This window comes from Stegostoma tigrinum, chromosome 15 (assembly GCF_030684315.1).
Source record: "Stegostoma tigrinum isolate sSteTig4 chromosome 15, sSteTig4.hap1, whole genome shotgun sequence".
NCBI classification, from domain to species: domain Eukaryota; kingdom Metazoa; phylum Chordata; class Chondrichthyes; order Orectolobiformes; family Stegostomatidae; genus Stegostoma; species Stegostoma tigrinum.
The window spans coordinates 4,047,447-4,061,000 of NC_081368.1; the positions used below are offsets into that span (position 1 = coordinate 4,047,447).

Sequence of the window (13,554 nt, forward strand, 5' to 3'; positions counted from 1 at the left end):
GTTTAGATAATGAAGTAATGAGTCCACCATGTTTCGCAGCAATGTTACAAAACAAAATCTGGACACTGAAATGCAGTAGAAAATAATAGACCAGAAGACCAATGGCGTGGTGAAAGAGGTGGGTTTTAAGCGATATCATCAGTGGGAAAGAGAAGCAGAGAGTTTCAGGGAGACAATTCCAGAGTTTAGGGCCCAGGCAGATGAATATACAGCCCTCAACCTTTGGACAGGTTAAAATAGAGGGTGTACAAAATAGGCTGGGACTATTTTCCCTGGAGCATTGGAGGCTGAGGGGTGATCTTATAGAGATTTATAAAATCATGAGGGGAATGGATAAGGTGAATAGACAAGGTCTTTTCCCCAGCGTATGGACATGATGTACTGAAGGGTCTGTTTCTATTCTGCAGAGCCCTGTGACTCTAATGGACCAGAGTTAGAAAAACATTGATGTCTTCAGCAGGTTGTAAGGCTGAGGGGAGGTTCTCAGTCGAGGGGGGATTTGAGGCAATGGAAGGATCTGAGGATGAGAATTAATTGGCAGCTACTGGAGGCCAGTGAGAATGGTGATGATATACAAACAAGAATGAGTTTAAGGTTCAAGCTGCAGAGATTTAAATGAGTTGATATTTTCCGAGTGTAGGTGCTATAAGGCCAGACATGCTTGTCTTTTTCACAAAACATCAGTGCAGCTACAAGAACATTTTTTTTTATTTTAGAACATAAAACTGAAATAAATGCAACCATCCTGACAAGAACCACCAACTAATTACCCCCTTTACCACATGGCCCTTGTCACATTGACGGTAAATTCCTCCCAAATTACTCAGACCAAAGCCCAAGGAAATGTAAACTCTTAACATTTAACTTTTCCCTGTTTAAATTAAACGCAGTTTTGCTCAGAACAATACAAATGACTGGACATCATGGCCCCCACTGTCATGGTTGAGGTGTGAGGGGAGCAGTTTAGAGTGCTGCGCGGGATCTACCTATTCACCACCCCCTTGACTATCTCCCATTTTGTGGGGAGTGGAATGTGTGTAATGGAGATGTCAGCCAGCTCATCTGCCCTGGGGCCAACTGACACACTTATCTGCCATTATTTTACCCCTTTTAGGAGGAGGTCCAGGCCCAGTGAGGGACTTAGCAACTTTCACTAGATGGACTGGCATCCATCTTTGGGGGACAGCCATCTGTGAGATGGATCCCTGTGCCCATCAGCAGTACCTCCACCCCTCGGTCATACACCCATTCTTTCACCTTTCCCCTGTCTTTTGTTGCATGGTTTGATACCACACTATGAGGCTGTGTTCAGACACTCAGGTTAAGGAAGAGACAAAGTCAAGACCAGTCTTTAGATCTGGAACACAATACAATGCTATTTATTGGACATAAACCTTAAATACTGCTGGACATGGGAATTGTAGATAGACCAGGCTATAACTTATACACACATGGGGTGAGGATTAATTTATGCTCTTCATGTCCTCAGGCTATGTACTTTTAAGATACTGTGAAGATCTTCACCAGTATAGTGTATAATGCAATGTCTATGTCTAATGTAATGTCTGATTGGCCTTAGAGTAGGCCAGATCTCAATAGACAATTCAGTGGCCATAGCTGGGGGTTTGGGGATGAAATGGGAACATGGCTCACTATTGAATTCAGCCTGAAATCATTCCACAGCTACAAAAGGAATGGGGTCAGTCTGCAGGTCCGTGATTTAGCAGCGACACAAAAAATCTCATTACCAGGACCTATCCCAAGGCTGCTGTCATAGATGTGGAAAACTGGGGATTGTCTTCTTTAAACTGGGATCATGGAATCTACAGCATGGAAGCAGACCCTTCGGTCCAACTAGGAGATAGTAAGACCTGCCGCGCTGGAGTCTGAGATAACACAGTGTGGAGCTGGATGAACACAGCAGGCCAGACAGCATCAGAGGAGCAGGAAAGCCGACGTTTTGGGTCAGGACCCTTCTTCAGAAATGGGGGTTGGGTAAGGGAGCTCTGAAATAAATAGAGAGGAGGGGTGGGGCTGGGGAAGGTAGGTGGGATGGTGATAGGTGCGTGCAGGTAGGCAGTGGTGGGGATTGGTCAGTGAGGTGGGAGGAGTGGATAGGCGACGTTGATTACTGTAGCCAAATCTACCACGTCCTCCAGCAGTTCATTCTCTGCACAAACCACTCTCTATACATAAACAAGTTGCTTCTTACATCCTTTATAAATCTTTCTCCTCTTGCCTTAAAACTTTGCACCCCAGTTTTGAACAAGTCCAGTTTATTGGATGACGCAGTAACTTTGAAAGCTGCATGTTCTCACCCAGGCAGACTGAGGTCAGACAGCAAGCACTGGAATCGATCTGACAGCCTTGTCAATCATTCCCTTACAATGCTCAACCAGTGAGACTCATCCCTCCAAAACCCTCTTTAGTTTCATGTTGTGGTGCAGAGCTGATTTGTTTCAATGTATTTGATTTGATTTATTATTGTCACATATACCGAGATACAGCGAAAAGTATTGTTTCATGTACTAGCCAGACAAATCATACCTTACACAAGTACATCAGGGTAATAGAACAGAATCCAGAATATAGTACGACAGCTACAGAGAAGGAGCAGAGAAAGATCAATTTTCTGGTTGCAGCAGCAGTGCGAGCGGGAGCTTGGAGCAGGAGCCTGTTGGGAAGCCGGTGAGTCACGGTTTTTGAATCTTTAAAAAGCTTACCTCGTGAATAGGCGGAGGGACGCTGAGCAGGAGCCAACACGGGACTGGTGAGTGAGGTAATATATTTCTGTGGTAACGTTACCCGAAACACTACCCGGGTAGTGTGTCCCACCCATCCTCCTCCTCTAACCAAAAAAAAGGTTCCATGTGCCTGATTGGTACGGTAACAAGTTTATTTTTTATTCTTTATTTTTTAAGTCTTGGGAATTTAGAATAATGGGAACGGAGGTCAGGGCAGTTGAATGTTCCTCCTGCAGAATGTGGGAGGTAAGGGTCACCACTAGTGTCCCTGCTGACTACATCTGCGGGAAGTGCACCCAACTCCAGCTCCTCGAAAACCGCGTTAGGGAACTGGAGCTGGAGCTGGATGAACTTCGGATCATTCGGGGGGCAGAGGGGGTTATTGAGAGGAGTTACAGGGAGGTAGTCACTCCTCAAGTACAGGAAAAAGGTAGATGGGTTACGGTCAGGGGACGGAAAGGGAACCGGCAGGCAGTGCAGGGATCCCCTGTGGCCATTCCCCTCAACAATAAGTATACTGTTTTGGATACTGTTGGGGTGGGGGGGGGGACTTACCAGGGAAAAGCAGTGGGGCACAGCTCTCTGGCACAGAGTCTGTCCGTGCTGCTCAGAAGGGAAGGGGGAAGAGGAGCAGAGCAGTAGTCATTGGGGACTCCATAGTTAGGGGGACAGATAGGAGGTTCTGTGGGGACAAGAGAGGCTCACGGTTGGTGTGTTGCCTCCCAGGTGCCAGGGTGCGTGATGTCTCTGATCGTGTTTTTGGGATCCTTAAGGGGGAGGGGGAGCAGCCCCAAGTCATGGTCCACATTGGCACCAACGACACAGGTAGGAAGAGAGATGGGGATTTAAGGCAGAAATTCAGGGAGCTCGGATGGAAGCTGAGAGCTAGGACGAACAGAGTTGTTGTCTCTGGTTTGTTGCCCGTGCCACGTGCTAATGAGGCGAGGAACAGGGAGAGAGAGGAGTTGAACACGTGCCTACAGGGATGGTGCAGGAGGGAGGGTTTTGGATTCTTGGTTAATTGGGGCTCTTTCTGGGGTAGGTGGGACCTCTACAAGCAACATGGTCTTCACCTGAACCAGAGGGGTACCGATATCCTCGGGGGGATATTTGCTAAGGCTATTCGGGTGGGTTTAAACAAATTCAGCAGGGGGATGGGCACCAAAATTGTAGTTCGACTGTAGAAAAGGTTGAGAGTAGGGTGGTCCGAAATAGGGAATCAGGGAAGCAAGATGGCACCGGCAAGCAAGAAGTTGGTTTGAAGTGTGTCTACTTCAATGCCAGGAGGGTCCGGAATAAGGTGTGTGAACTTGCAGCATGGATTAGTACCTGGGACTTCGATGTTGTGGCCATTCCGGAGACATGGATGGAGCAGGGACAGGAATGGTTGTTGCAGATTCCGGGATTTAGATGTTTCAGTAAGAACAGAGAAGATTGTAAAAGGGGGGCAGGTGTGGCATTGTTGGTCAAGGACAGTATTACAGTTGCAGAAAGGATGTTTGGGGACTCGTCAACTGAGGTAGTATGGGCTGAGCTTAGAAACAGGAAAGGAGAGGTCACCCTGTTGGGAGTTTTCTCTTGGCCTCCGAATAGTTCCAGAGATGTAGAGGAAAGGATAGCAAAGATGATTCTCGGTAGGAGTGAGAGAGACAGGGTAGTTGTAAATGGGAACTTCAATTTTCCAAATATTGACTGGGAACACTATAGTTCGAGTACTATAGATGGGTCAGTTTTTGTCCAGTGTGTGCAGGAGGGCTTCCTGACACAGTATGAAGATAGGCCAGCAAGGGGCAAAGCCACATTGGATTTGGTACTGGGTACTGAGCCTAGCCCGGTGTTAGATTTGGAAGTAGGTGAGCACTTTGGTGATAGCGATCACAATTCTGTTATGTTTACTTTAGTGATGGAAAGGGATAGGTGTCTACCACTGGGCAAGAGTTATAGCTGGGGGAAAGGCAATTACGATGAGATTAGGCAAGATTTAGAGAGCATAGGATGGGGAAGGAAACTGCAGGGGATGGGCACATTAGAAATGTGGAGCTTATTCAAGGAAAAGCTCCTGTGTGTCCTCGATAAGTATGTACCTGTCAGGCAGGGAGGAAGCTGTAGAGTGCGGGAGCCGTGGTTTACGAAGGAGGTGGAATCTCTGGTCAAGAGGAAGAAGAAGGCTTATATTAGGATGAGATGTGAAGGCTCAGTTCGGGCACTTGAGGGCTACGAGGTAGCCAGGAAAGACCTAAAGAGAGAGCTCAGAAGAGCCAGGAGGAGACATGAGAAGTTGTTGGTGGATAGGATCAGGGTAAACCCTAAGGCTTTCTACAGGTATTTAAGGAATAAAAGAATGACGAAAGTAAGATTAGGCCCAATCAAGGATAGTAGTGGTAAGTTGTGTGTGGAGTCAGATGAGATAGGGGAAGCGCTAAATGAATATTTTTCAAGAGTATTCACTCTAGAAAATGACAATGTTGTCGAGGAGAATACTGAGATACAGGTTACTAGACTAGGTGGGATTGACGTTCACAAGGAAGAGGTGTTAGAAATCCTATAGAGGGTGAAGGTAGATAAGTCCCCTGGGCCAGATGGGATTTATCCTCAGATCCTCTGGGAAGCCAGGGAGGAGATTGCTGAGCCTTTGGCATTGATCTTTAACTCGTCATTGTCTATAGGAATAGTGCCAGATGACTGGAGGATAGCAAATGTGGTTCCCCTGTTCAAGAAGGGGAATAGAGACAACCCTGGTAATTATAGACCAGTGAGCCTTACCTCAGTTGTTGGTAAAGTGTTGGAAAAGGTTATAAGGGATAGGATTTATAATCATCTAGAAAAGAATAAATTGATTAAGGAGAGTCAGCACGGTTTTGTGAAGGGAAGGTCGTGCCTCACAAACCTTATTGAGTTCTTTGAGAAGGTGACCAAACAGGTAGATGAAAGTAAACTGGTTGATCTGGTGTATATGGATTTCAGCAAGGCGTTAGATAAGGTTCCCCACAGTAGGCTATTGTACAAAATGCGGAGGAATGGAATTGTGGGAGATATAGCAGTTTGGATTGGAAATTGGCTTGGTGAAAGAAGACAGAGGGTGGTAGTTGATGGGAAATGTTCATCCTGGAGACCAGTTACTAGTGGTGTACCGCAAGGGTCGGTGTTGGGTCCACTGCTGTTTGTCATTTTTATAAATGACCTGGGTGAGGGCGTAGAAGGATGGGTTAGTAAATTTGCAGACGACACTAAGGTCGGTGGGGTTGTGGATAGTGACGAAGGATGCTGTAGGTTGCAGAGAGACATAGATAAGTTGCAGAGCCGGGCTGAGACGTGGCAAATGGAGTTCAATGCAGACAAATGTGAGGTGATGCACTTTGGTAGGAGTAACCGGAAGGCAAAGTACAGGGCTAATGGTAATTTTCTTAGTAGTGTAGATGAGCAGAGAGATCTCGGTGTCCATGTACACAGATCCTTGAAAGTTGCCACCCAGGTTCACAGGGCTGTTAAGAAGGCATACAGTGTTTTAGCTTTTATTAATAGAGGGATCGAGTTCCGGAACCAAGAGGTTATGCTGCAGCTGTACAAAACTCTGGTGCAGCCGCACTTGGAGTATTGTGTACGGTTCTGGTCACTGCATTATAAGAAGGATGTGGAAGCTTTGGAAAGGGTGCAGAGGAAATTTACTAGGATGTTGCCTGGTATGGAGGGAAGGTCTTACAAGGAAAGGCTGAGGGACTTGAGGCTGTTTTCATTAGAGAGAAGAAGGTTAAGAGGTGACTTAATTGAAACATACAAAACAATCAGAGGGTTAGACAGGGTGGATAGGGAAAGCCTTTTTCCTAGGATGGTGACGGCGAGCACGAGAGGGCATAGCTTTAAATTGAGGGGTGAAAGATATAGGACAGACGTCAGAGGTGGTTTCTTTATTCAGAGAGTAGTAAGGGAATGGAACACTTCGCCTGCAACGGGAGTAGATTCGCCAACTTTGGGTACATTTAAGTCGTCATTGGACAAGCATATGGTCGCACATGGAATAGTGTAGGTTAAATGGGCTTGAGATCGGTATGACGGGTCGGCACAACATCGAGGGCCGAAGGTCCTGTTCTGTGCTGTAATGTTCTATGTTCTAATATCAGAGACGTCTGTTCATAAATCTGATAACAGCGGGGAAGAAGCTGTTCTTGAATCTGCTGGTATGTGTTTTCAAACTTATGTATCTTGTGCCCAACGGGAGAGGGTGGAAGAGAGTATAACCGGGGTGGGAGGGTCTTTGATGATGTTGACTGCTTTCCCGAGGCAGTAGTGAGTATAGACAGAGTCAATGGATGGAAGGCTAGATGGAGTGAAGGGCTGGGCTGCTTTCATGACTCCGTAATTTTTTGCAGTCTTGGGCATTCCAGTTGCCAAACCCTGTCGCGATGCATCTGAATAGGATGCTGTCTATAAGCTTCTTTAATGAGGCTCTGAATGCATAGAAATTCAAAGTGGGCTACATGTGTTCAGTCTTGGTGGATCTCATCCTAAGAACGCCCACCGCAAACTGTCCCAGCGGTCACCAGCAAATCCAGCATCACATTGCCGCACTTCCTGACAAATGGCAGAAAATGGGCAGACATCCATCTCGCCTGACTGCACAATCTCAGGATGGCCAAACCACCAGCATCTCTCATGCTACTGCCACACAGAAGAAACAAAACAGATGTTGCCGAGGAATTGCTTTTTCTACAACCTGGGATTATTTTTTTCTGGATGTACTTGTTGCTCAGCTCTGGAGATTACTCACTAAATTCTTGGAGGTTCCTGCAGACACGTGGAGGGCCAACTGGCCACAGTCTGAGCTGCCCTTCTCCAAGTGAAGCAGGGATTTTGAAACATACAGGCAAGGAATACATCCATTTGTGCCTGCTCTCCATTCAATAAGATCATCGCTGGTCTGATTTTAACTTCAGCTCCACGTTCCTCCATGTCCGCAATGATCTTTCATGCCCTTGGTCATCAAAAATGCATCTACGATATAGTAAGAACTGCAGATGCTGGAGAATCTGAGATAACAAGGTTTAGGGCTGGATGAACACAGCAGGCCAAGCAGCATCATAGGAGCAGGAAGGCTGACGTTTTGGGCCTAGACCCAAATGGCCTGCTGTGTTCATCCTGCTCTACACCTTGTTATCTAAGAATCTATCTACGTCTGCCTTCAAAATATTTAAAGATTCTGCCTCTTCAAGAAGGGAATTCCAAAGACTCACCACGCTTTGAGAGAAAAAAAAATTCCTCATCGCAGTTTTTGAAATGGGTGTCTACTTAATTTTAAACAATGACCTCTAGCTTGAGATTTTCCCACAACAGGAAACATCCTTTTGACAAAGCAACATTGGGACAGGAGTAGGACCTTCAGCCCATCTCCCTCCTGTTTGTTGCAGTCAGGTCCCCTCAAAATTTTGTATGGTTCAATTGAATTGAGTTTAGGAATACTGTGATGAGTAAGTCACATCCTGACTCCCCAAAGCCTGTCCACTATCTACAAGGCACAAGTCAGGAGTGCGATGGAATACTCCCCACTTGCCTGGATGGGTGCAGCCCCAACAACACTCAAGAAGCTTGACACCATCCAGGACAAAGCAGCCTGTTTAATTGACAATACACCCACAAGCATTCACTCCCTCCACCACTGACACTCAGTCGCAGCAGTGAGTACTATCTACAAGGTGCACTGCAGAAATTCACCAAAGATTCTTAGAAGCACCTTTCACACCCAGGACCGCTTCCATTGAGAAGAACAAGGGCAGCAGATACTTGGGTCATCATCATCTTCAAGTTCCCCTCCGAGCAACTCACCATCCTGACTTGCTGGTATATCACAGTTCCTTTAGTGTCACTGAGTCAAAATCCTGGAATTTCCTCCCTATTGGCATTGTGGGTCAACACACAGCAGGTGGACTGCAGAGGCTCAAGAAGGTAGCTCACCCCCACATTCTCAAGGGACAACTACAAATGGGAACTAATTACTGACCCAGCCAGCGATGCCCACATCCCACAAATGAATTTTAAAAATTTCAGTTACCTCTGACTTTTATAAACTCCAGAGGATACTGGCCTAGCCTGTCTAGCCTTTCCTCATAAGGCAACCTGCTCATTCCAGGTATTGGTCTGGTAAACCTTCTCTGAACTGTTTCCAATGCATTAACATCCTTCTGTAAATACAGTGACCAGGACTGTACACAGTACGCCAGATACTGTCTCACCAGTACCCTGCATAACTGAAGCAATCAGCTACAGTGACAGTTACCTAGTTATTTCGTTCTAAATTAACCCAAAAATGGAGGGAGCATTGTTGACTGAAACACTGAAATTGACGATATATGCACTGGCTGAGCTCGAGAGCATATGCACCTTGTGATATAGGAAATTATAGTCACGCCTCCAGTTATTGCTTAACTGGAAAACTACAGATGTTAACAACAGTAATTAATTGTTTCACTTCAGGGCTACACGATACATCCCCAAAGATAAACAGCCGATACTGTACACACCTCATGTGTAAATAGTGGAAGGTAAGGGTTTCATTTTGAAATAATTTGTTCATGATTCAAGTGTCACTGACAAGGCAAGCAGTTATTACGAATTGCTAACGTTATCGATTGTATTTATTAATGGGGAGGCAGTGGTATCATGGTAATGCCACTGGACCAGTAATCTACAGCCCCAGGTGAGTGGGGTCATGGGTTCAAATCCAGCACCTGTCAGAATGTGAAATTTCAATTCAGTAGAAATCTGGAATTGAAAGCTGGTCTTGTGGTGACTGCATAATTATTGTTAATTGTCATTAAAACATTGTGCTCACCCTTAGGAAAGAAAATCTGCTACGGTGGCTCAGTGGTGAGCACTGCAGCCTCACAGCAACATAGACCAGGGTTTGATTCCAGCCTCGGGTGACTGTCTGTGTGGAGTTTTCACATTCTCCCCGTGTCTGTGTGGGTTTCCTCCGGGTGCTCTAGTTTCCTCCCACAGTCCAAAGACGTGTGGGCTGGGGTATTGGCCATGCTAAATTATCCATAGTGTCCAGGGATATCTTAGCTAGACATGGAGAAATACAGGAGTAGGGGAATGAGTCAGGGTGACACGCTCGTTGGAAAGGCAGCATAGACCTGTTGGGCCGAATGGCTTTTCACACTTTAGGGATTCTATGATAAACATGATCTCGTCTAAATGTAACTCTGGGCCCATTGCAGTGTAGTTGACTCTTAGCACTCTCTTGGGGATGGACATTAAATACTGACCCAGTCAGCAACACCCACATCCTGCCTTTTTCCAAATGCATCTGGGCCAGCATTCATTGCCCATTCCAAAAGGGCATTAGTGAACCAGATGGGTTTTTTCTCCTGATAACTGACAATGGTTTCACAATCATCATTAGGCTTTTAATTCCAGATTTGTATTGAATTCAAATTCCATGGCCTGCCGTAGTGGGATTCAAACCCAGGTCCCCAGAACTTACCAGGTTCTCTGGATTAACAGCCTAGCAATAATACTGCTTGACCATCATCTCCACGGCAATGAAAGGTTATCGGGGAATACGCAGGAATGTACAGTTGAGGCTGAAATCAGAAGAGTCATAATTTTACTGAATGACGGGGCAGACTTGAAGGGCCGAATGGCCTACTTTAGTTACTTTGTTTGATAGTTTCTAGTTACAAATTCTGAGTAAGGGTCACCGGGCTCAAACTGTTAACTGATTTTTTTCTTCACAGACGCTGCCAGATCTGCTGAGCTTTTCCAGCAACTTCTGTTTTTCTTCCTGATTTACAGCGTCCGCAGTGCTTTCGGTTTTCACTTGTTTGTACGTTCGTTTTTCATCATTCTGCCACCTTAGGAGATTGCAGAGCCAGAGCTGATCAGGGTTAACAGCACAGGCCAGTTATAAAGAAACACATTTGTAGATATCACACCATATTGAAACTGGGCCATTAAGCTTACACAAGACTGAGAGAGACAAATTTTTAATCAGGAAGGTAATCGTGGGTTATGGGGTAAAGGCAGAAGAATGGAGCTGCAGATGATCAGATCAGCCATGATCTCATTGAATGGTAGAGCATACTCAGTTGGCTGACTGGCCTACATCTGCTCCTATTTCTTGTGGTCTTTTATCACATTATGGCAGTAACAAAATGCAGTGATCACATAGGTTCCAAGCATGAAAACAATGTAATAATTAATTTATTCTGAGTTTTCCTATTTGAACCCTTCCTGTATGGAAGTTATGCAGACAACTTTTTGGAATACTGCATTCCATTCCGGTTTCTCTACTATCAGAAAGATGTTGTGAAACTTGAAAGGGTTCAGAAGAGATTTACAAGGATGTTGCCAGGGTTGGAGGGTTTGAGCTATAGGGAGAGGCTGAATAGGCTGGGGCTATATTCCATGGAGCATTGGAGGCTGAGGGGTAACCATTTGGAACATTTATGAAATCATATGCAGCATGGATAGGGTGAATCGTCCAGGTCTTTTCTCCAGGGTAAGGAAGTCCAAAACTAGAGGGCATAGGTTTAAGATGAGAAGGGGCCTTAGTAGTATGGTGCGTGTATGAAACGAGCTGCCAGAGGAGACGGGACGGGCTGGTACAATTACAACATTTAAGAAGCATCTGGATGGGTATGTGAAAAGGAAAGGTTTAGAAGGATATGGGCTAAATGATAGCAAATGGGGCTAATTAGTTTAGGGTGTTTAGTGAGCATGGACTAGTTGGACCAAAGGGTCTGTTTCCACACTGTACAACTCTATGCCTCTATGACTCTAAGGAATTGGATCTCATCGTGCTGTTTAATGTCAAATGGACTCCTGAATGAGCTAACATTCGATTGAACTATTTGTAAAACATCTCTGATGGCCAGCTAAAATGTAAGTTAGGCCTTTTCTTTGAGGATCAGCACCTGTCTTTGGTCCTTCTGGTTAACCGTGGGCAAAAGATAAAAATAAGCAGAAAACAAAATTTAATTTACAAGAGAATCTGTAAGAGAATTATTAATTTCACTCATGAAGTAAAACTTGGGCTTGTGATAAGTGATATTATTACAAGACTATTAGTGTAGAAACTCAGCCAGTGTTCTGCAGACTGGTGTTTAAATCCCACCTGACAATCTCTGGAAAAACAATGTCCATGAAAACATTGCTGATCTCTCAACAAAGAAATGAAACTGGACCGACCACCTGGCATCAACCCTAGCACCAGAAAAAACAATAGCGGAAATAGCCCTGTCGACCCTGCAAAGTCCTCTTTGCTAACAACTGAGGGCTAGTGTCAAAATTGGTGGAGCTGTCTCACAGGCTACTTAAGCAACAACCTGACCTAGTCATGCTCACAGAATTATAGACAATGCCCACTATCACCGTCCCTGGCGGCAGGACAGTGGAATACAGTCGGGAGAGAGTGGCCCTGGGAGTCCTCAATATGGGGCCCAGGCCTCATGAAACCTCATGACATCAGCTCAACCATGGGCAAGAAAGCCTCTTGTCAATACCTACCCATCCTCCCTTAGCTGCTGAAACAGTGCTCCTCCATACTGAACAACATGTAGAGGAAACTCTGGGGATGACAAGGGCACAGAGTGTACTCTGGGTGGGGGATTTCAATGTTCACCACCAAGAGTGACTCAGCAGCAGTGCTACTGATCAAGCTGGTCGGGTCCTAAAGGATATAGCTGCTAGACTGGGTCTGCGGCAGGTGATGAGGGAACCAACAAGAGGGAAAAACATGCTTAACCTCATCCTTACTAATCTGCCAGTTGAAGTTGCATCTGTCCATGACAGTATCGGTAAGAGTGACCATCGCACGGACCTTGTGGAGACGAAGTCCCTACTTCACATTGAGAACAACCTCCATCGTGTTGTGTGGCACTATCACCGAGCTCAATGGGACAGACTTCGCACAGATCTAGCATGTCAAGATTCAAGGCATCCATGAGGCGCTGAGGGCCATCAACAGCAACAGAATTGTACTCCAGCACAATCTGTCACCTCATGTCCCGGTATATCCCCCACTCAACCACTACCATCAAGCCAGGGGATCAACCCTGGTTGAATGGAGAGTGCAGGAGGGCATGCCAGGAGCAGCACCAGGCAGACCTGAAGATGATGTGTCAACCTGGTGAAGCCACAAACCTGCATGCCAAACTGTGAAAACAGCAAGTGATAGACACAGCTAAGTGATCTCCCAACCAACGGATCAGATCTAAGCTCTGCAGTCCTGCCACATTCAGTCGGGAATGGTGGTGGACAATTAAACAATTCACTGGAGGAGGAGGAGCCACAAAAATCCCCGTCCTCGATGATAGGAGAGCCTAGCACAGCAGTGCAAAAGATAAGGCTGAGGCATTCACAGTAATCTTTATCCAGATGTGCCGAGTGGATAATCCATCTTGGCCTCCTCCAGTGGTTCCCCAGCTTCACTGATACCAGTCTTCAGCCAATTTGATTCACTCCACATGATATCAAGAAACAGTTGGAGACACTGGATACTGTAAAGGCTACAGGCCCTGACAACATTTCGGCAATAATACTGAAGACTTGTGCTCCAGAACTTGCCGCTCCCCGAGCCAAGCTGTTCCAGTACAGTTACAACACTGGGATCTACCCAACAATGTGGAAAATTGCCCCAGTATGTCCTGTACATAAAAAGTAGGACAAATCCAACCCGACCAATTACCACCCCATCAACCTACTCTCAATCATCAGTAAAGTGATGGAATGTGTCAGTAACAGCGCTATCAAGCAGCACCTGCTCAGTGACGCCCAGTTTGGGTTCCTCCAGGGCCACTCAGCTCCTGAGGTCATT

General features: G+C 45.9%; 1 protein-coding gene across 2 annotated transcripts in view; it reads right to left on the reverse strand.

Moving 5' to 3' along the window:
* The window catches only part of mcf2a (MCF.2 cell line derived transforming sequence a), a 177,637-nt gene that overhangs the window by 137,777 nt on the left and 26,306 nt on the right, over positions 1–13,554 (reverse strand). The window lies entirely within an intron of this gene.